Consider the following 22,451-nt stretch of genomic DNA (forward strand, 5'->3'; position numbering starts at 1 on the left):
TCCTGTAGCACGGCAGGCTTTTGAAGCGGCACGGGTCCAGAGTCCTAGCCAGGGATTTCCTTGGTGAGGCCGTTCACTAGTTGCAGAACACCGTGCCTCGAGAAGTTGATTCAGGGAAGCAACAACTGTGTACTCTGTGTCTCATTTGACTTGTTAAAAACCACAGAGATGAATGCTGCCTGTGCCCATGGAAATGGGGTCATGAGGGTACTAGCCTTGCTTTCCGTTTGGAAACCTCCATTCTTGCTTCCGTGAAGCTCCCTGAAATTCTCTGCTGTTGACAGTCCTCTGGCCACTGTAGGCATGTGTCTGGGAAAAAAATGAGTTTTCTCTGGGTACACACGGAGCTTCATTGGCCGGGGTGGGGCTCTCCTTGCCATCCTCTAGAGCTAAAGGGAATCTCAACGTGAGTCCCTGCCTCGAGGTAAGGCCCTGAGTAGCCCTGCAGAAAGGGAGGCATGCAGCTCTTTCCATGAGCTCTTAGTGGAGGTCTGTTTTATTGGAAAGAATTACCCCTTTCAGGACTCCTACGCCCTTCGGGTGAGCATCATTTTGGTTCCAAGATCACTGACTCCCTCCACACCCCTGTGGGCCTGCTGAGCAGCATTGAGTCCCATACGTCCCACGGAGGCTCTCTGTGTCTGCAGAGTCTCGGGCAACACACTATACGTTACTTCAGGAGAGCTACATTTCCAGAGCACTCGAACAGCATCAAAACTACATTTCTAGGCAGTCCAACATGCCCTGGAAGTCTTCGACATTGCCCTCGTCAGAGCTGCCCAGAGAAAACACTCTGCTTAGAATTTATCGAGGACCTCGTACCTGAAGTCACTCTATTCAAGAAGAAATACAGCATCTTAACATGCTGTGTCGTTCACAGGGCAAGAAACGTGAGAACTTGCCTCGAGGTAAGGCCATGAAATGCTTTGCAGAAGCGGAGGCGTGTAGCAGTTTCCATGTGGCCGTAGACGCATATCTTCAGCATTTTAAAGCCAGTACGCTTTTCAGGACACCCAGGTGCCTCGCCTGGAAACCCTATTCCCTGCAGGAACACTGAGTACCCTCAGGCTCCCCTGGCCCTTCTAAGCAACTTCCAGGCCAGGAGCTTTCAGACTCACAGTGTGTATGTCGAGTGTAGGGTAACACAGTGCACTCTTATTGGGACATCTTGATATAGCCAGCTATCGCCCAGGTTCACGAGCACCTTTAAGCAAGTTCCAATAGGCCGTGGAATTCGTTCTCATTCCCTAGTTTGAGCTGTACAGAGAGAAACAGTAAGCTTCTCCTTCCATTCAGGACCTCCTACCTGAAGTCACCCTGCCTCCTGAAGAAAGACGACCTCGTTTCTATTGAAACTAAAGCACAGTTTTTCCTGTAGCACGGCAGGCTTTTGAAGAGGCACGGGCCCAGAGGCCTAGCTAGGGCTTTCCTTGGTGTGGCCGTTCACTAGATGCAGAACACACTGCCTCGAGAAGTTGATTCAGGGAAGCAACAACTGTGTACTCTGTGTCTCATTTGACTTGATAAAAACCACAGAGATGTATGCTGCCTGTGCCCATGGAAATGGGGGCATGATGGGACTAGCCTTGCTTTTCGTTTGGAAACCTCCATTCTAGCTTCCGTGAAGCTCCCTGAAATTCTCTGCTGTTGACAGGCCTCTGGCCACTGTAGGCATGTGTCTGGGAAGAAAATGAGTTTTCTCTGGCTACACACGGAACTTCATTGGCCGGGGTGGGGCGCACCTTGCCATGCTCTAGAGCTAAAGGGAATCTAAACGTGAGCCCTTGGCTCGAGGTAAGGCCCTGAGTAGCCCTGCAGAACGGGAGGCATGCAGCTCTTTCCATTAGCTCTTAGTCGCTCTTCTGGTTTACTTTAAATGAAGTACCTTTTTTCAGGACTCCTAGGCCCCTCGGTTGAGCATCATTTTTGTTCCAAGGGCTCTGAGTATCTCCACACCCCTGTAGGCCTGCTGAGCAACAACGAGGCACATTGGTCCTCGGAGGTCCTCTGTGTCTGCTGAGTCATGGGCAACACACTGCACTCTTTCTTGTGATATCTTGATTCACAGCACTCGCACAGGTTCAAGAGCAATGTTCAACAAGTTCCAACATGCCGTGGAAGTCGCTCTCATTCCCTAGTTTGAGCTGTACAGAGAGAAACAGTAAGCTTCTCCTTCCATTCTGGACCTCCTACCTGAAGTCACCCTGCCTCTTGAAGAAAGACGACCTTCTTTGTATTGCAACTAAAGCACAGTTTTTCCTGTAGCACGGCAGGCTTTTGAAGCGGCACGGGTCCAGAGTCCTAGCCAGGGATTTCCTTGGTGAGGCCGTTCACTAGTTGCAGAACACCGTGCCTCGAGAAGTTGATTCAGGGAAGCAACAACTGTGTACTCTGTGTCTCATTTGACTTGTTAAAAACCACAGAGATGAATGCTGCCTGTGCCCATGGAAATGGGGTCATGAGGGTACTAGCCTTGCTTTCCGTTTGGAAACCTCCATTCTTGCTTCCGTGAAGCTCCCTGAAATTCTCTGCTGTTGACAGTCCTCTGGCCACTGTAGGCATGTGTCTGGGAAAAAAATGAGTTTTCTCTGGGTACACACGGAGCTTCATTGGCCGGGGTGGGGCTCTCCTTGCCATCCTCTAGAGCTAAAGGGAATCTCAACGTGAGTCCCTGCCTCGAGGTAAGGCCCTGAGTAGCCCTGCAGAAAGGGAGGCATGCAGCTCTTTCCATGAGCTCTTAGTGGAGGTCTGTTTTATTGAAAAGAATTACCCCTTTCAGGACTCCTACGCCCTTCGGGTGAGCATCATTTTGGTTCCAAGATCACTGACTCCCTCCACACCCCTGTGGGCCTGCTGAGCAGCATTGAGTCCCATACGTCCCACGGAGGCTCTCTGTGTCTGCAGAGTCTCGGGCAACACACTATACGTTACTTCAGGAGAGCTACATTTCCAGAGCACTCGAACAGCATCAAAACTACATTTCTAGGCAGTCCAACATGCCCTGGAAGTCTTCGACATTGCCCTCGTCAGAGCTGCCCAGAGAAAACACTCTGCTTAGAATTTATCGAGGACCTCGTACCTGAAGTCACTCTATTCAAGGAGAAATACAGCATCTTAACATGCTGTGTCGTTCACAGGGCAAGAAACGTGAGAACTTGCCTCGAGGTAAGGCCATGAAATGCTTTGCAGAAGCGGAGGCGTGTAGCAGTTTCCATGTGGCCGTAGACGCATATCTTCAGCATTTTAAAGCCAGTACGCTTTTCAGGACACCCAGGTGCCTCGCCTGGAAACCCTATTCCCTGCAAGAACACTGAGTACCCTCAGGCTCCCCTGGCCCTTCTAAGCAATATCCAGGCCAGGAGCTTTCAGACTCAAAGTGTGTATGTCGAGTGTAGGGTAACACAGTGCACTCTTATTGGGACATCTTGATATAGCCAGCTATCGCCCAGGTTCACGAGCACCTTTAAGCAAGTTCCAATAGGCCGTGGAATTCGTTCTCATTCCGTAGTTTGAGCTGTACAGAGAGAAACAGTAAGCTTCTCCTTCCATTCAGGACCTCCTACCTGAAGTCACCCTGCCTCCTGAAGAAAGACGACCTCGTTTCTATTGAAACTAAAGCACAGTTTTTCCTGTAGCACGGCAGGCTTTTGAAGAGGCACGGGCCCAGAGGCCTAGCTAGGGCTTTCCTTGGTGTGGCCGTTCACTAGATGCAGAACACACTGCTTCGAGAAGTTGATTCAGGGAAGCAACAACTGTGTACTCTGTGTCTCATTTGACTTGTTAAAAACCACAGAGATGTATGCTGCCTGTGCCCATGGAAATGGGGGCATGATGGGACTAGCCTTGCTTTTCGTTTGGAAACCTCCATTCTAGCTTCGGTGAAGCTCCCTGAAATTCTCTGCTGTTGACAGGCCTCTGGCCACTGTAGGCATGTGTCTGGGAAGAAAATGAGTTTTCTCTGGCTACACACGGAACTTCATTGGCCGGGGTGGGGCGCACCTTGCCATGCTCTAGAGCTAAAGGGAATCTAAACGTGAGCCCTTGGCTCGAGGTAAGGCCCTGAGTAGCCCTGCAGAACGGGAGGCATGCAGCTCTTTCCATTAGCTCTTAGTCGCTCTTCTGGTTTACTTTAAATGAAGTACCTTTTTTCAGGACTCCTAGGCCCCTCGGTTGAGCATCATTTTTGTTCCAAGGTCTCTGAGTATCTCCACACCCCTGTAGGCCTGCTGCGCAACAACGAGGCACATTGGTCCTCGGACTCGGAGGTCCTCTGTGTCTGCTGAGTCATGGGCAACACACTGCACTCTTTCTTGTGATATCTTGATTCACAGCACTCGCACAGGTTCAAGAGCAATGTTCAACAAGTTCCAACATGCCGTGGAAGTCGCTCTCATTCCCTAGTTTGAGCTGTACAGAGAGAAACAGTAAGCTTCTCCTTCCATTCAGGACCTCCTACCTGAAGTCACCCTGCCTCTTGAAGAAAGACGACCTTCTTTGTATTGCAACTAAAGCACAGTTTTTCCTGTAGCACGGCAGGCTTTTGAAGCGGCACGGGTCCAGAGTCCTAGCCAGGGATTTCCTTGGTGAGGCCGTTCACTAGTTGCAGAACACCGTGCCTCGAGAAGTTGATTCAGGGAAGCAACAACTGTGTACTCTGTGTCTCATTTGACTTGTTAAAAACCACAGAGATGAATGCTGCCTGTGCCCATGGAAATGGGGTCATGAGGGTAGTAGCCTTGCTTTCCGTTTGGAAACCTCCATTCTTGCTTCCGTGAAGCTCCCTGAAATTCTCTGCTGTTGACAGTCCTCTGGCCACTGTAGGCATGTGTCTGGGAAAAAAATGAGTTTTCTCTGGGTACACACGGAGCTTCATTGGCCGGGGTGGGGCTCTCCTTGCCATCCTCTAGAGCTAAAGGGAATCTCAACGTGAGTCCCTGCCTCGAGGTAAGGCCCTGAGTAGCCCTGCAGAAAGGGAGGCATGCAGCTCTTTCCATGAGCTCTTAGTGGAGGTCTGTTTTATTGAAAAGAATTACCCCTTTCAGGACTCCTACGCCCTTCGGGTGAGCATCATTTTGGTTCCAAGATCACTGACTCCCTCCACACCCCTGTGGGCCTGCTGAGCAGCATTGAGTCCCATACATCCCACGGAGGCTCTCTGTGTCTGCAGAGTCTCGGGCAACACACTATACGTTACTTCAAGAGAGCTACATTTCCACAGCACTCGAACAGCATCAAAACTACATTTCTAGGCAGTCCAACATGCCCTGGAAGTCTTCGACATTGCCCTCGTCAGAGCTGCCCAGAGAAAACACTCTGCTTAGAATTTATCGAGGACCTCGTACCTGAAGTCACTCTATTCAAGGAGAAATACAGCATCTTAACATGCTGTGTCGTTCACAGGGCAAGAAACGTGAGAACTTGCCTCGAGGTAAGGCCATGAAATGCTTTGCAGAAGCGGAGGCGTGTAGCAGTTTCCATGTGGCCGTAGACGCATATCTTCAGCATTTTAAAGCCAGTACGCTTTTCAGGACACCCAGGTGCCTCGCCTGGAAACCCTATTCCCTGCAAGAACACTGAGTACCCTCAGGCTCCCCTGGCCCTTCTAAGCAAAATCCAGGCCAAGAGCTTTCAGACTCACAGTGTGTATGTCGAGTGTAGGGTAACACAGTGCACTCTTATTGGGACATCTTGATATAGCCAGCAATCGCCCAGGTTCACGAGCACCTTTAAGCAAGTTCCAATAGGCCGTGGAATTCGTTCTCATTCCCTAGTTTGAGCTGTACAGAGAGAAACAGTAAGCTTCTCCTTCCATTCAGGACCTCCTACCTGAAGTCACCCTGCCTCCTGAAGAAAGACGACCTCGTTTCTATTGAAACTAAAGCACAGTTTTTCCTGTAGCACGGCAGGCTTTTGAAGAGGCACGGGCCCAGAGGCCTAGCTAGGGCTTTCCTTGGTGTGGCCGTTCACTAGATGCAGAACACCCTGCCTCGAGAAGTTGATTCAGGGAAGCAACAACTGTGTACTCTGGGTCTGATTTGACTTGTTAAAAACCACAGAGATGTATGCTGCCTGTGCCCATGGAAATGGGGGCATGATGGGACTAGCCTTGCTTTTCGTTTGGAAACCTCCATTCTAGCTTCGGTGAAGCTCCCTGAAATTCTCTGCTGTTGACAGGCCTCTGGCCACTGTAGGCATGTGTCTGGGAAGAAAATGAGTTTTCTCTGGCTACACACGGAACTTCATTGGCCTGGGTGGGGCGCACCTTGCCATGCTCTAGAGCTAAAGGGAATCTAAACGTGAGCCCTTGGCTCGAGGTAAGGCCCTGAGTAGCCCTGCAGAACGGGAGGCATGCAGCTCTTTCCATTAGCTCTTAGTCGCTCTTCTGGTTTACTTTAAATGAAGTACCTTTTTTCAGGACTCCTAGGCCCCTCGGTTGAGCATCATTTTTGTTCCAAGGTCTCTGAGTATCTCCACACCCCTGTAGGCCTGCTGAGCAACAACGAGGCACATTGGTCCTCGGAGGTCCTCTGTGTCTGCTGAGTCATGGGCAACACACTGCACTCTTTCTTGTGATATCTTGATTCACAGCACTCGCACAGGTTCAAGAGCAATGTTCAACAAGTTCCAACATGCCGTGGAAGTCGCTCTCATTCCCTAGTTTGAGCTGTACAGAGAGAAACAGTAAGCTTCTCCTTCCATTCAGGACCTCCTACCTGAAGTCACCCTGCCTCTTGAAGAAAGACGACCTTCTTTCTATTGCAACTAAAGCACAGTTTTTCCTGTAGCACGGCAGGCTTTTGAAGCGGCACGGGTCCAGAGTCCTAGCCAGGGATTTCCTTGGTGAGGCCGTTCACTAGTTGCAGAACACCGTGCCTCGAGAAGTTGATTCAGGGAAGCAACAACTGTGTACTCTGTGTCTCATTTGACTTGTTAAAAACCACAGAGATGAATGCTGCCTGTGCCCATGGAAATGGGGTCATGAGGGTACTAGCCTTGCTTTCCGTTTGGAAACCTCCATTCTTGCTTCCGTGAAGCTCCCTGAAATTCTCTGCTGTTGACAGTCCTCTGGCCACTGTAGGCATGTGTCTGGGAAAAAAATGAGTTTTCTCTGGGTACACACGGAGCTTCATTGGCCGGGGTGGGGCTCTCCTTGCCATCCTCTAGAGCTAAAGGGAATCTCAACGTGAGTCCCTGCCTCGAGGTAAGGCCCTGAGTAGCCCTGCAGAAAGGGAGGCATGCAGCTCTTTCCATGAGCTCTTAGTGGAGGTCTGTTTTATTGAAAAGAATTACCCCTTTCAGGACTCCTACGCCCTTCGGGTGAGCATCATTTTGGTTCCAAGATCACTGACTCCCTCCACACCCCTGTGGGCCTGCTGAGCAGCATTGAGTCCCATACGTCCCACGGAGGCTCTCTGTGTCTGCAGAGTCTCGGGCAACACACTATACGTTACTTCAGGAGAGCTACATTTCCAGAGCACTCGAACAGCATCAAAACTACATTTCTAGGCAGTCCAACATGCCCTGGAAGTCTTCGACATTGCCCTCGTCAGAGCTGCCCAGAGAAAACACTCTGCTTAGAATTTATCGAGGACCTCGTACCTGAAGTCACTCTATTCAAGGAGAAATACAGCATCTTAACATGCTGTGTCGTTCACAGGGCAAGAAACGTGAGAACTTGCCTCGAGGTAAGGCCATGAAATGCTTTGCAGAAGCGGAGGCGTGTAGCAGTTTCCATGTGGCCGTAGACGCATATCTTCAGCATTTTAAAGCCAGTACGCTTTTCAGGACACCCAGGTGCCTCGCCTGGAAACCCTATTCCCTGCAAGAACACTGAGTACCCTCAGGCTCCCCTGGCCCTTCTAAGCAATATCCAGGCCAGGAGCTTTCAGACTCAAAGTGTGTATGTCGAGTGTAGGGTAACACAGTGCACTCTTATTGGGACATCTTGATATAGCCAGCTATCGCCCAGGTTCACGAGCACCTTTAAGCAAGTTCCAATAGGCCGTGGAATTCGTTCTCATTCCGTAGTTTGAGCTGTACAGAGAGAAACAGTAAGCTTCTCCTTCCATTCAGGACCTCCTACCTGAAGTCACCCTGCCTCCTGAAGAAAGACGACCTCGTTTCTATTGAAACTAAAGCACAGTTTTTCCTGTAGCACGGCAGGCTTTTGAAGAGGCACGGGCCCAGAGGCCTAGCTAGGGCTTTCCTTGGTGTGGCCGTTCACTAGATGCAGAACACACTGCTTCGAGAAGTTGATTCAGGGAAGCAACAACTGTGTACTCTGTGTCTCATTTGACTTGTTAAAAACCACAGAGATGTATGCTGCCTGTGCCCATGGAAATGGGGGCATGATGGGACTAGCCTTGCTTTTCGTTTGGAAACCTCCATTCTAGCTTCGGTGAAGCTCCCTGAAATTCTCTGCTGTTGACAGGCCTCTGGCCACTGTAGGCATGTGTCTGGGAAGAAAATGAGTTTTCTCTGGCTACACACGGAACTTCATTGGCCGGGGTGGGGCGCACCTTGCCATGCTCTAGAGCTAAAGGGAATCTAAACGTGAGCCCTTGGCTCGAGGTAAGGCCCTGAGTAGCCCTGCAGAACGGGAGGCATGCAGCTCTTTCCATTAGCTCTTAGTCGCTCTTCTGGTTTACTTTAAATGAAGTACCTTTTTTCAGGACTCCTAGGCCCCTCGGTTGAGCATCATTTTTGTTCCAAGGTCTCTGAGTATCTCCACACCCCTGTAGGCCTGCTGCGCAACAACGAGGCACATTGGTCCTCGGACTCGGAGGTCCTCTGTGTCTGCTGAGTCATGGGCAACACACTGCACTCTTTCTTGTGATATCTTGATTCACAGCACTCGCACAGGTTCAAGAGCAATGTTCAACAAGTTCCAACATGCCGTGGAAGTCGCTCTCATTCCCTAGTTTGAGCTGTACAGAGAGAAACAGTAAGCTTCTCCTTCCATTCAGGACCTCCTACCTGAAGTCACCCTGCCTCTTGAAGAAAGACGACCTTCTTTGTATTGCAACTAAAGCACAGTTTTTCCTGTAGCACGGCAGGCTTTTGAAGCGGCACGGGTCCAGAGTCCTAGCCAGGGATTTCCTTGGTGAGGCCGTTCACTAGTTGCAGAACACCGTGCCTCGAGAAGTTGATTCAGGGAAGCAACAACTGTGTACTCTGTGTCTCATTTGACTTGTTAAAAACCACAGAGATGAATGCTGCCTGTGCCCATGGAAATGGGGTCATGAGGGTACTAGCCTTGCTTTCCGTTTGGAAACCTCCATTCTTGCTTCCGTGAAGCTCCCTGAAATTCTCTGCTGTTGACAGTCCTCTGGCCACTGTAGGCATGTGTCTGGGAAAAAAATGAGTTTTCTCTGGGTACACACGGAGCTTCATTGGCCGGGGTGGGGCTCTCCTTGCCATCCTCTAGAGCTAAAGGGAATCTCAACGTGAGTCCCTGCCTCGAGGTAAGGCCCTGAGTAGCCCTGCAGAAAGGGAGGCATGCAGCTCTTTCCATGAGCTCTTAGTGGAGGTCTGTTTTATTGAAAAGAATTACCCCTTTCAGGACTCCTACGCCCTTCGGGTGAGCATCATTTTGGTTCCAAGATCACTGACTCCCTCCACACCCCTGTGGGCCTGCTGAGCAGCATTGAGTCCCATACGTCCCACGGAGGCTCTCTGTGTCTGCAGAGTCTCGGGCAACACACTATACGTTACTTCAGGAGAGCTACATTTCCAGAGCACTCGAACAGCATCAAAACTACATTTCTAGGCAGTCCAACATGCCCTGGAAGTCTTCGACATTGCCCTCGTCAGAGCTGCCCAGAGAAAACACTCTGCTTAGAATTTATCGAGGACCTCGTACCTGAAGTCACTCTATTCAAGGAGAAATACAGCATCTTAACATGCTGTGTCGTTCACAGGGCAAGAAACGTGAGAACTTGCCTCGAGGTAAGGCCATGAAATGCTTTGCAGAAGCGGAGGCGTGTAGCAGTTTCCATGTGGCCGTAGACGCATATCTTCAGCATTTTAAAGCCAGTACGCTTTTCAGGACATCCAGGTGCCTCGCCTGGAAACCCTATTCCCTGCAAGAACACTGAGTACCCTCAGGCTCCCCTGGCCCTTCTAAGCAATATCCAGGCCAGGAGCTTTCAGACTCAAAGTGTGTATGTCGAGTGTAGGGTAACACAGTGCACTCTTATTGGGACATCTTGATATAGCCAGCTATCGCCCAGGTTCACGAGCACCTTTAAGCAAGTTCCAATAGGCCGTGGAATTCGTTCTCATTCCGTAGTTTGAGCTGTACAGAGAGAAACAGTAAGCTTCTCCTTCCATTCAGGACCTCCTACCTGAAGTCACCCTGCCTCCTGAAGAAAGACGACCTCGTTTCTATTGAAACTAAAGCACAGTTTTTCCTGTAGCACGGCAGGCTTTTGAAGAGGCACGGGCCCAGAGGCCTAGCTAGGGCTTTCCTTGGTGTGGCCGTTCACTAGATGCAGAACACACTGCTTCGAGAAGTTGATTCAGGGAAGCAACAACTGTGTACTCTGTGTCTCATTTGACTTGTTAAAAACCACAGAGATGTATGCTGCCTGTGCCCATGGAAATGGGGGCATGATGGGACTAGCCTTGCTTTTCGTTTGGAAACCTCCATTCTAGCTTCGGTGAAGCTCCCTGAAATTCTCTGCTGTTGACAGGCCTCTGGCCACTGTAGGCATGTGTCTGGGAAGAAAATGAGTTTTCTCTGGCTACACACGGAACTTCATTGGCCGGGGTGGGGCGCACCTTGCCATGCTCTAGAGCTAAAGGGAATCTAAACGTGAGCCCTTGGCTCGAGGTAAGGCCCTGAGTAGCCCTGCAGAACGGGAGGCATGCAGCTCTTTCCATTAGCTCTTAGTCGCTCTTCTGGTTTACTTTAAATGAAGTACCTTTTTTCAGGACTCCTAGGCCCCTCGGTTGAGCATCATTTTTGTTCCAAGGTCTCTGAGTATCTCCACACCCCTGTAGGCCTGCTGCGCAACAACGAGGCACATTGGTCCTCGGACTCGGAGGTCCTCTGTGTCTGCTGAGTCATGGGCAACACACTGCACTCTTTCTTGTGATATCTTGATTCACAGCACTCGCACAGGTTCAAGAGCAATGTTCAACAAGTTCCAACATGCCGTGGAAGTCGCTCTCATTCCCTAGTTTGAGCTGTACAGAGAGAAACAGTAAGCTTCTCCTTCCATTCAGGACCTCCTACCTGAAGTCACCCTGCCTCTTGAAGAAAGACGACCTTCTTTGTATTGCAACTAAAGCACAGTTTTTCCTGTAGCACGGCAGGCTTTTGAAGCGGCACGGGTCCAGAGTCCTAGCCAGGGATTTCCTTGGTGAGGCCGTTCACTAGTTGCAGAACACCGTGCCTCGAGAAGTTGATTCAGGGAAGCAACAACTGTGTACTCTGTGTCTCATTTGACTTGTTAAAAACCACAGAGATGAATGCTGCCTGTGCCCATGGAAATGGGGTCATGAGGGTAGTAGCCTTGCTTTCCGTTTGGAAACCTCCATTCTTGCTTCCGTGAAGCTCCCTGAAATTCTCTGCTGTTGACAGTCCTCTGGCCACTGTAGGCATGTGTCTGGGAAAAAAATGAGTTTTCTCTGGGTACACACGGAGCTTCATTGGCCGGGGTGGGGCTCTCCTTGCCATCCTCTAGAGCTAAAGGGAATCTCAACGTGAGTCCCTGCCTCGAGGTAAGGCCCTGAGTAGCCCTGCAGAAAGGGAGGCATGCAGCTCTTTCCATGAGCTCTTAGTGGAGGTCTGTTTTATTGAAAAGAATTACCCCTTTCAGGACTCCTACGCCCTTCGGGTGAGCATCATTTTGGTTCCAAGATCACTGACTCCCTCCACACCCCTGTGGGCCTGCTGAGCAGCATTGAGTCCCATACGTCCCACGGAGGCTCTCTGTGTCTGCAGAGTCTCGGGCAACACACTATACGTTACTTCAAGAGAGCTACATTTCCAGAGCACTCGAACAGCATCAAAACTACATTTCTAGGCAGTCCACCATGCCCTGGAAGTCTTCGACATTGCCCTCGTCAGAGCTGCCCAGAGAAAACACTCTGCTTAGAATTTATCGAGGACCTCGTACCTGAAGTCACTCTATTCAAGGAGAAATACAGCATCTTAACATGCTGTGTCGTTCACAGGGCAAGAAACGTGAGAACTTGCCTCGAGGTAAGGCCATGAAATGCTTTGCAGAAGCGGAGGCGTGTAGCAGTTTCCATGTGGCCGTAGACGCATATCTTCAGCATTTTAAAGCCAGTACGCTTTTCAGGACACCCAGGTGCCTCGCCTGGAAACCCTATTCCCTGCAAGAACACTGAGTACCCTCAGGCTCCCCTGGCCCTTCTAAGCAAAATCCAGGCCAAGAGCTTTCAGACTCACAGTGTGTATGTCGAGTGTAGGGTAACACAGTGCACTCTTATTGGGACATCTTGATATAGCCAGCAATCGCCCAGGTTCACTAGCACCTTTAAGCAAGTTCCAATAGGCCGTGGAATTCGTTCTCATTCCCTAGTTTGAGCTGTACAGAGAGAAACAGTAAGCTTCTCCTTCCATTCAGGACCTCCTACCTGAAGTCACCCTGCCTCCTGAAGAAAGACGACCTCGTTTCTATTGAAACTAAAGCACAGTTTTTCCTGTAGCACGGCAGGCTTTTGAAGAGGCACGGGCCCAGAGGCCTAGCTAGGGCTTTCCTTGGTGTGGCCGTTCACTAGATGCAGAACACCCTGCCTCGAGAAGTTGATTCAGGGAAGCAACAACTGTGTACTCTGGGTCTGATTTGACTTGTTAAAAACCACAGAGATGTATGCTGCCTGTGCCCATGGAAATGGGGGCATGATGGGACTAGCCTTGCTTTTCGTTTGGAAACCTCCATTCTAGCTTCGGTGAAGCTCCCTGAAATTCTCTGCTGTTGACAGGCCTCTGGCCACTGTAGGCATGTGTCTGGGAAGAAAATGAGTTTTCTCTGGCTACACACGGAACTTCATTGGCCTGGGTGGGGCGCACCTTGCCATGCTCTAGAGCTAAAGGGAATCTAAACGTGAGCCCTTGGCTCGAGGTAAGGCCCTGAGTAGCCCTGCAGAACGGGAGGCATGCAGCTCTTTCCATTAGCTCTTAGTCGCTCTTCTGGTTTACTTTAAATGAAGTACCTTTTTTCAGGACTCCTAGGCCCCTCGGTTGAGCATCATTTTTGTTCCAAGGTCTCTGAGTATCTCCACACCCCTGTAGGCCTGCTGAGCAACAACGAGGCACATTGGTCCTCGGAGGTCCTCTGTGTCTGCTGAGTCATGGGCAACACACTGCACTCTTTCTTGTGATATCTTGATTCACAGCACTCGCACAGGTTCAAGAGCAATGTTCAACAAGTTCCAACATGCCGTGGAAGTCGCTCTCATTCCCTAGTTTGAGCTGTACAGAGAGAAACAGTAAGCTTCTCCTTCCATTCTGGACCTCCTACCTGAAGTCACCCTGCCTCTTGAAGAAAGACGACCTTCTTTCTATTGCAACTAAAGCACAGTTTTTCCTGTAGCACGGCAGGCTTTTGAAGCGGCACGGGTCCAGAGTCCTAGCCAGGGATTTCCTTGGTGAGGCCGTTCACTAGTTGCAGAACACCGTGCCTCGAGAAGTTGATTCAGGGAAGCAACAACTGTGTACTCTGTGTCTCATTTGACTTGTTAAAAACCACAGAGATGAATGCTGCCTGTGCCCATGGAAATGGGGTCATGAGGGTACTAGCCTTGCTTTCCGTTTGGAAACCTCCATTCTTGCTTCCGTGAAGCTCCCTGAAATTCTCTGCTGTTGACAGTCCTCTGGCCACTGTAGGCATGTGTCTGGGAAAAAAATGAGTTTTCTCTGGGTACACACGGAGCTTCATTGGCCGGGGTGGGGCTCTCCTTGCCATCCTCTAGAGCTAAAGGGAATCTCAACGTGAGTCCCTGCCTCGAGGTAAGGCCCTGAGTAGCCCTGCAGAAAGGGAGGCATGCAGCTCTTTCCATGAGCTCTTAGTGGAGGTCTGTTTTATTGAAAAGAATTACCCCTTTCAGGACTCCTACGCCCTTCGGGTGAGCATCATTTTGGTTCCAAGATCACTGACTCCCTCCACACCCCTGTGGGCCTGCTGAGCAGCATTGAGTCCCATACGTCCCACGGAGGCTCTCTGTGTCTGCAGAGTCTCGGGCAACACACTATACGTTACTTCAGGAGAGCTACATTTCCAGAGCACTCGAACAGCATCAAAACTACATTTCTAGGCAGTCCAACATGCCCTGGAAGTCTTCGACATTGCCCTCGTCAGAGCTGCCCAGAGAAAACACTCTGCTTAGAATTTATCGAGGACCTCGTACCTGAAGTCACTCTATTCAAGGAGAAATACAGCATCTTAACATGCTGTGTCGTTCACAGGGCAAGAAACGTGAGAACTTGCCTCGAGGTAAGGCCATGAAATGCTTTGCAGAAGCGGAGGCGTGTAGCAGTTTCCATGTGGCCGTAGACGCATATCTTCAGCATTTTAAAGCCAGTACGCTTTTCAGGACACCCAGGTGCCTCGCCTGGAAACCCTATTCCCTGCAAGAACACTGAGTACCCTCAGGCTCCCCTGGCCCTTCTAAGCAAAATCCAGGCCAAGAGCTTTCAGACTCACAGTGTGTATGTCGAGTGTAGGGTAACACAGTGCACTCTTATTGGGACATCTTGATATAGCCAGCAATCGCCCAGGTTCACGAGCACCTTTAAGCAAGTTCCAATAGGCCGTGGAATTCGTTCTCATTCCCTAGTTTGAGCTGTACAGAGAGAAACAGTAAGCTTCTCCTTCCATTCAGGACCTCCTACCTGAAGTCACCCTGCCTCCTGAAGAAAGACGACCTCGTTTCTATTGAAACTAAAGCACAGTTTTTCCTGTAGCACGGCAGGCTTTTGAAGAGGCACGGGCCCAGAGGCCTAGCTAGGGCTTTCCTTGGTGTGGCCGTTCACTAGATGCAGAACACCCTGCCTCGAGAAGTTGATTCAGGGAAGCAACAACTGTGTACTCTGGGTCTGATTTGACTTGTTAAAAACCACAGAGATGTATGCTGCCTGTGCCCATGGAAATGGGGGCATGATGGGACTAGCCTTGCTTTTCGTTTGGAAACCTCCATTCTAGCTTCGGTGAAGCTCCCTGAAATTCTCTGCTGTTGACAGGCCTCTGGCCACTGTAGGCATGTGTCTGGGAAGAAAATGAGTTTTCTCTGGCTACACACGGAACTTCATTGGCCTGGGTGGGGCGCACCTTGCCATGCTCTAGAGCTAAAGGGAATCTAAACGTGAGCCCTTGGCTCGAGGTAAGGCCCTGAGTAGCCCTGCAGAACGGGAGGCATGCAGCTCTTTCCATTAGCTCTTAGTCGCTCTTCTGGTTTACTTTAAATGAAGTACCTTTTTTCAGGACTCCTAGGCCCCTCGGTTGAGCATCATTTTTGTTCCAAGGTCTCTGAGTATCTCCACACCCCTGTAGGCCTGCTGAGCAACAACGAGGCACATTGGTCCTCGGAGGTCCTCTGTGTCTGCTGAGTCATGGGCAACACACTGCACTCTTTCTTGTGATATCTTGATTCACAGCACTCGCACAGGTTCAAGAGCAATGTTCAACAAGTTCCAACATGCCGTGGAAGTCGCTCTCATTCCCTAGTTTGAGCTGTACAGAGAGAAACAGTAAGCTTCTCCTTCCATTCAGGACCTCCTACCTGAAGTCACCCTGCCTCTTGAAGAAAGACGACCTTCTTTCTATTGCAACTAAAGCACAGTTTTTCCTGTAGCACGGCAGGCTTTTGAAGCGGCACGGGTCCAGAGTCCTAGCCAGGGATTTCCTTGGTGAGGCCGTTCACTAGTTGCAGAACACCGTGCCTCGAGAAGTTGATTCAGGGAAGCAACAACTGTGTACTCTGTGTCTCATTTGACTTGTTAAAAACCACAGAGATGAATGCTGCCTGTGCCCATGGAAATGGGGTCATGAGGGTACTAGCCTTGCTTTCCGTTTGGAAACCTCCATTCTTGCTTCCGTGAAGCTCCCTGAAATTCTCTGCTGTTGACAGTCCTCTGGCCACTGTAGGCATGTGTCTGGGAAAAAAATGAGTTTTCTCTGGGTACACACGGAGCTTCATTGGCCGGGGTGGGGCTCTCCTTGCCATCCTCTAGAGCTAAAGGGAATCTCAACGTGAGTCCCTGCCTCGAGGTAAGGCCCTGAGTAGCCCTGCAGAAAGGGAGGCATGCAGCTCTTTCCATGAGCTCTTAGTGGAGGTCTGTTTTATTGAAAAGAATTACCCCTTTCAGGACTCCTACGCCCTTCGGGTGAGCATCATTTTGGTTCCAAGATCACTGACTCCCTCCACACCCCTGTGGGCCTGCTGAGCAGCATTGAGTCCCATACGTCCCACGGAGGCTCTCTGTGTCTGCAGAGTCTCGGGCAACACACTATACGTTACTTCAGGAGAGCTACATTTCCAGAGCACTCGAACAGCATCAAAACTACATTTCTAGGCAGTCCAACATGCCCTGGAAGTCTTCGACATTGCCCTCGTCAGAGCTGCCCAGAGAAAACACTCTGCTTAGAATTTATCGAGGACCTCGTACCTGAAGTCACTCTATTCAAGGAGAAATACAGCATCTTAACATGCTGTGTCGTTCACAGGGCAAGAAACGTGAGAACTTGCCTCGAGGTAAGGCCATGAAATGCTTTGCAGAAGCGGAGGCGTGTAGCAGTTTCCATGTGGCCGTAGACGCATATCTTCAGCATTTTAAAGCCAGTACGCTTTTCAGGACACCCAGGTGCCTCGCCTGGAAACCCTATTCCCTGCAAGAACACTGAGTACCCTCAGGCTCCCCTGGCCCTTCTAAGCAATATCCAGGCCAGGAGCTTTCAGACTCAAAGTGTGTATGTCGAGTGTAGGGTAACACAGTGCACTCTTATTGGGACATCTTGATATAGCCAGCTATCGCCCAGGTTCACGAGCACCTTTAAGCAAGTTCCAATAGGCCGTGGAATTCGTTCTCATTCCGTAGTTTGAGCTGTACAGAGAGAAACAGTAAGCTTCTCCTTCCATTCAGGACCTCCTACCTGAAGTCACCCTGCCTCCTGAAGAAAGACGACCTCGTTTCTATTGAAACTAAAGCACAGTTTTTCCTGTAGCACGGCAGGCTTTTGAAGAGGCACGGGCCCAGAGGCCTAGCTAGGGCTTTCCTTGGTGTGGCCGTTCACTAGATGCAGAACACACTGCTTCGAGAAGTTGATTCAGGGAAGCAACAACTGTGTACTCTGTGTCTCATTTGACTTGTTAAAAACCACAGAGATGTATGCTGCCTGTGCCCATGGAAATGGGGGCATGATGGGACTAGCCTTGCTTTTCGTTTGGAAACCTCCATTCTAGCTTCGGTGAAGCTCCCTGAAATTCTCTGCTGTTGACAGGCCTCTGGCCACTGTAGGCATGTGTCTGGGAAGAAAATGAGTTTTCTCTGGCTACACACGGAACTTCATTGGCCGGGGTGGGGCGCACCTTGCCATGCTCTAGAGCTAAAGGGAATCTAAACGTGAGCCCTTGGCTCGAGGTAAGGCCCTGAGTAGCCCTGCAGAACGGGAGGCATGCAGCTCTTTCCATTAGCTCTTAGTCGCTCTTCTGGTTTACTTTAAATGAAGTACCTTTTTTCAGGACTCCTAGGCCCCTCGGTTGAGCATCATTTTTGTTCCAAGGTCTCTGAGTATCTCCACACCCCTGTAGGCCTGCTGCGCAACAACGAGGCACATTGGTCCTCGGACTCGGAGGTCCTCTGTGTCTGCTGAGTCATGGGCAACACACTGCACTCTTTCTTGTGATATCTTGATTCACAGCACTCGCACAGGTTCAAGAGCAATGTTCAACAAGTTCCAACATGCCGTGGAAGTCGCTCTCATTCCCTAGTTTGAGCTGTACAGAGAGAAACAGTAAGCTTCTCCTTCCATTCAGGACCTCCTACCTGAAGTCACCCTGCCTCTTGAAGAAAGACGACCTTCTTTGTATTGCAACTAAAGCACAGTTTTTCCTGTAGCACGGCAGGCTTTTGAAGCGGCACGGGTCCAGAGTCCTAGCCAGGGATTTCCTTGGTGAGGCCGTTCACTAGTTGCAGAACACCGTGCCTCGAGAAGTTGATTCAGGGAAGCAACAACTGTGTACTCTGTGTCTCATTTGACTTGTTAAAAACCACAGAGATGAATGCTGCCTGTGCCCATGGAAATGGGGTCATGAGGGTACTAGCCTTGCTTTCCGTTTGGAAACCTCCATTCTTGCTTCCTTGAAGCTCCCTGAAATTCTCTGCTGTTGACAGTCCTCTGGCCACTGTAGGCATGTGTCTGGGAAAAAAATGAGTTTTCTCTGGGTACACACGGAGCTTCATTGGCCGGGGTGGGGCTCTCCTTGCCATCCTCTAGAGCTAAAGGGAATCTCAACGTGAGTCCCTGCCTCGAGGTAAGGCCCTGAGTAGCCCTGCAGAAAGGGAGGCATGCAGCTCTTTCCATGAGCTCTTAGTGGAGGTCTGTTTTATTGAAAAGAATTACCCCTTTCAGGACTCCTACGCCCTTCGGGTGAGCATCATTTTGGTTCCAAGATCACTGACTCCCTCCACACCCCTGTGGGCCTGCTGAGCAGCATTGAGTCCCATACGTCCCACGGAGGCTCTCTGTGTCTGCAGAGTCTCGGGCAACACACTATACGTTACTTCAGGAGAGCTACATTTCCAGAGCACTCGAACAGCATCAAAACTACATTTCTAGGCAGTCCAACATGCCCTGGAAGTCTTCGACATTGCCCTTGTCAGAGCTGCCCAGAGAAAACACTCTGCTTAGAATTTATCGAGGACCTCGTACCTGAAGTCACTCTATTCAAGGAGAAATACAGCATCTTAACATGCTGTGTCGTTCACAGGGCAAGAAACGTGAGAACTTGCCTCGAGGTAAGGCCATGAAATGCTTTGCAGAAGCGGAGGCGTGTAGCAGTTTCCATGTGGCCGTAGACGCATATCTTCAGCATTTTAAAGCCAGTACGCTTTTCAGGACACCCAGGTGCCTCGCCTGGAAACCCTATTCCCTGCAAGAACACTGAGTACCCTCAGGCTCCCCTGGCCCTTCTAAGCAATATCCAGGCCAGGAGCTTTCAGACTCAAAGTGTGTATGTCGAGTGTAGGGTAACACAGTGCACTCTTATTGGGACATCTTGATATAGCCAGCTATCGCCCAGGTTCACGAGCACCTTTAAGCAAGTTCCAATAGGCCGTGGAATTCGTTCTCTTTCCGTAGTTTGAGCTGTACAGAGAGAAACAGTAAGCTTCTCCTTCCATTCAGGACCTCCTACCTGAAGTCACCCTGCCTCCTGAAGAAAGACGACCTCGTTTCTATTGAAACTAAAGCACAGTTTTTCCTGTAGCACGGCAGGCTTTTGAAGAGGCACGGGCCCAGAGGCCTAGCTAGGGCTTTCCTTGGTGTGGCCGTTCACTAGATGCAGAACACACTGCTTCGAGAAGTTGATTCAGGGAAGCAACAACTGTGTACTCTGTGTCTCATTTGACTTGTTAAAAACCACAGAGATGTATGCTGCCTGTGCCCATGGAAATGGGGGCATGATGGGACTAGCCTTGCTTTTCGTTTGGAAACCTCCATTCTAGCTTCGGTGAAGCTCCCTGAAATTCTCTGCTGTTGACAGGCCTCTGGCCACTGTAGGCATGTGTCTGGGAAGAAAATGAGTTTTCTCTGGCTACACACGGAACTTCATTGGCCGGGGTGGGGCGCACCTTGCCATGCTCTAGAGCTAAAGGGAATCTAAACGTGAGCCCTTGGCTCGAGGTAAGGCCCTGAGTAGCCCTGCAGAACGGGAGGCATGCAGCTCTTTCCATTAGCTCTTAGTCGCTCTTCTGGTTTACTTTAAATGAAGTACCTTTTTTCAGGACTCCTAGGCCCCTCGGTTGAGCATCATTTTTGTTCCAAGGTCTCTGAGTATCTCCACACCCCTGTAGGCCTGCTGCGCAACAACGAGGCACATTGGTCCTCGGACTCGGAGGTCCTCTGTGTCTGCTGAGTCATGGGCAACACACTGCACTCTTTCTTGTGATATCTTGATTCACAGCACTCGCACAGGTTCAAGAGCAATGTTCAACAAGTTCCAACATGCCGTGGAAGTCGCTCTCATTCCCTAGTTTGAGCTGTACAGAGAGAAACAGTAAGCTTCTCCTTCCATTCAGGACCTCCTACCTGAAGTCACCCTGCCTCTTGAAGAAAGACGACCTTCTTTGTATTGCAACTAAAGCACAGTTTTTCCTGTAGCACGGCAGGCTTTTGAAGCGGCACGGGTCCAGAGTCCTAGCCAGGGATTTCCTTGGTGAGGCCGTTCACTAGTTGCAGAACACCGTGCCTCGAGAAGTTGATTCAGGGAAGCAACAACTGTGTACTCTGTGTCTCATTTGACTTGTTAAAAACCACAGAGATGAATGCTGCCTGTGCCCATGGAAATGGGGTCATGAGGGTACTAGCCTTGCTTTCCGTTTGGAAACCTCCATTCTTGCTTCCGTGAAGCTCCCTGAAATTCTCTGCTGTTGACAGTCCTCTGGCCACTGTAGGCATGTGTCTGGGAAAAAAATGAGTTTTCTCTGGGTACACACGGAGCTTCATTGGCCGGGGTGGGGCTCTCCTTGCCATCCTCTAGAGCTAAAGGGAATCTCAACGTGAGTCCCTGCCTCGAGGTAAGGCCCTGAGTAGCCCTGCAGAAAGGGAGGCATGCAGCTCTTTCCATGAGCTCTTAGTGGAGGTCTGTTTTATTGAAAAGAATTACCCCTTTCAGGACTCCTACGCCCTTCGGGTGAGCATCATTTTGGTTCCAAGATCACTGACTCCCTCCACACCCCTGTGGGCCTGCTGAGCAGCATTGAGTCCCATACGTCCCACGGAGGCTCTCTGTGTCTGCAGAGTCTCGGGCAACACACTATACGTTACTTCAAGAGAGCTACATTTCCAGAGCACTCGAACAGCATCAAAACTACATTTCTAGGCAGTCCACCATGCCCTGGAAGTCTTCGACATTGCCCTCGTCAGAGCTGCCCAGAGAAAACACTCTGCTTAGAATTTATCGAGGACCTCGTACCTGAAGTCACTCTATTCAAGGAGAAATACAGCATCTTAACATGCTGTGTCGTTCACAGGGCAAGAAACGTGAGAACTTGCCTCGAGGTAAGGCCATGAAATGCTTTGCAGAAGCGGAGGCGTGTAGCAGTTTCCATGTGGCCGTAGACGCATATCTTCAGCATTTTAAAGCCAGTACGCTTTTCAGGACACCCAGGTGCCTCGCCTGGAAACCCTATTCCCTGCAAGAACACTGAGTACCCTCAGGCTCCCCTGGCCCTTCTAAGCAAAATCCAGGCCAAGAGCTTTCAGACTCACAGTGTGTATGTCGAGTGTAGGGTAACACAGTGCACTCTTATTGGGACATCTTGATATAGCCAGCAATCGCCCAGGTTCACTAGCACCTTTAAGCAAGTTCCAATAGGCCGTGGAATTCGTTCTCATTCCCTAGTTTGAGCTGTACAGAGAGAAACAGTAAGCTTCTCCTTCCATTCAGGACCTCCTACCTGAAGTCACCCTGCCTCCTGAAGAAAGACGACCTCGTTTCTATTGAAACTAAAGCACAGTTTTTCCTGTAGCACGGCAGGCTTTTGAAGAGGCACGGGCCCAGAGGCCTAGCTAGGGCTTTCCTTGGTGTGGCCGTTCACTAGATGCAGAACACCCTGCCTCGAGAAGTTGATTCAGGGAAGCAACAACTGTGTACTCTGGGTCTGATTTGACTTGTTAAAAACCACAGAGATGTATGCTGCCTGTGCCCATGGAAATGGGGGCATGATGGGACTAGCCTTGCTTTTCGTTTGGAAACCTCCATTCTAGCTTCGGTGAAGCTCCCTGAAATTCTCTGCTGTTGACAGGCCTCTGGCCACTGTAGGCATGTGTCTGGGAAGAAAATGAGTTTTCTCTGGCTACACACGGAACTTCATTGGCCTGGGTGGGGCGCACCTTGCCATGCTCTAGAGCTAAAGGGAATCTAAACGTGAGCCCTTGGCTCGAGGTAAGGCCCTGAGTAGCCCTGCAGAACGGGAGGCATGCAGCTCTTTCCATTAGCTCTTAGTCGCTCTTCTGGTTTACTTTAAATGAAGTACCTTTTTTCAGGACTCCTAGGCCCCTCGGTTGAGCATCATTTTTGTTCCAAGGTCTCTGAGTATCTCCACACCCCTGTAGGCCTGCTGAGCAACAACGAGGCACATTGGTCCTCGGAGGTCCTCTGTGTCTGCTGAGTCATGGGCAACACACTGCACTCTTTCTTGTGATATCTTGATTCACAGCACTCGCACAGGTTCAAGAGCAATGTTCAACAAGTTCCAA

Source organism: Balaenoptera physalus (genome assembly GCF_965194825.1).
Source record: "Balaenoptera physalus genome assembly, chromosome: 9".
NCBI lineage: Eukaryota > Metazoa > Chordata > Mammalia > Artiodactyla > Balaenopteridae > Balaenoptera > Balaenoptera physalus.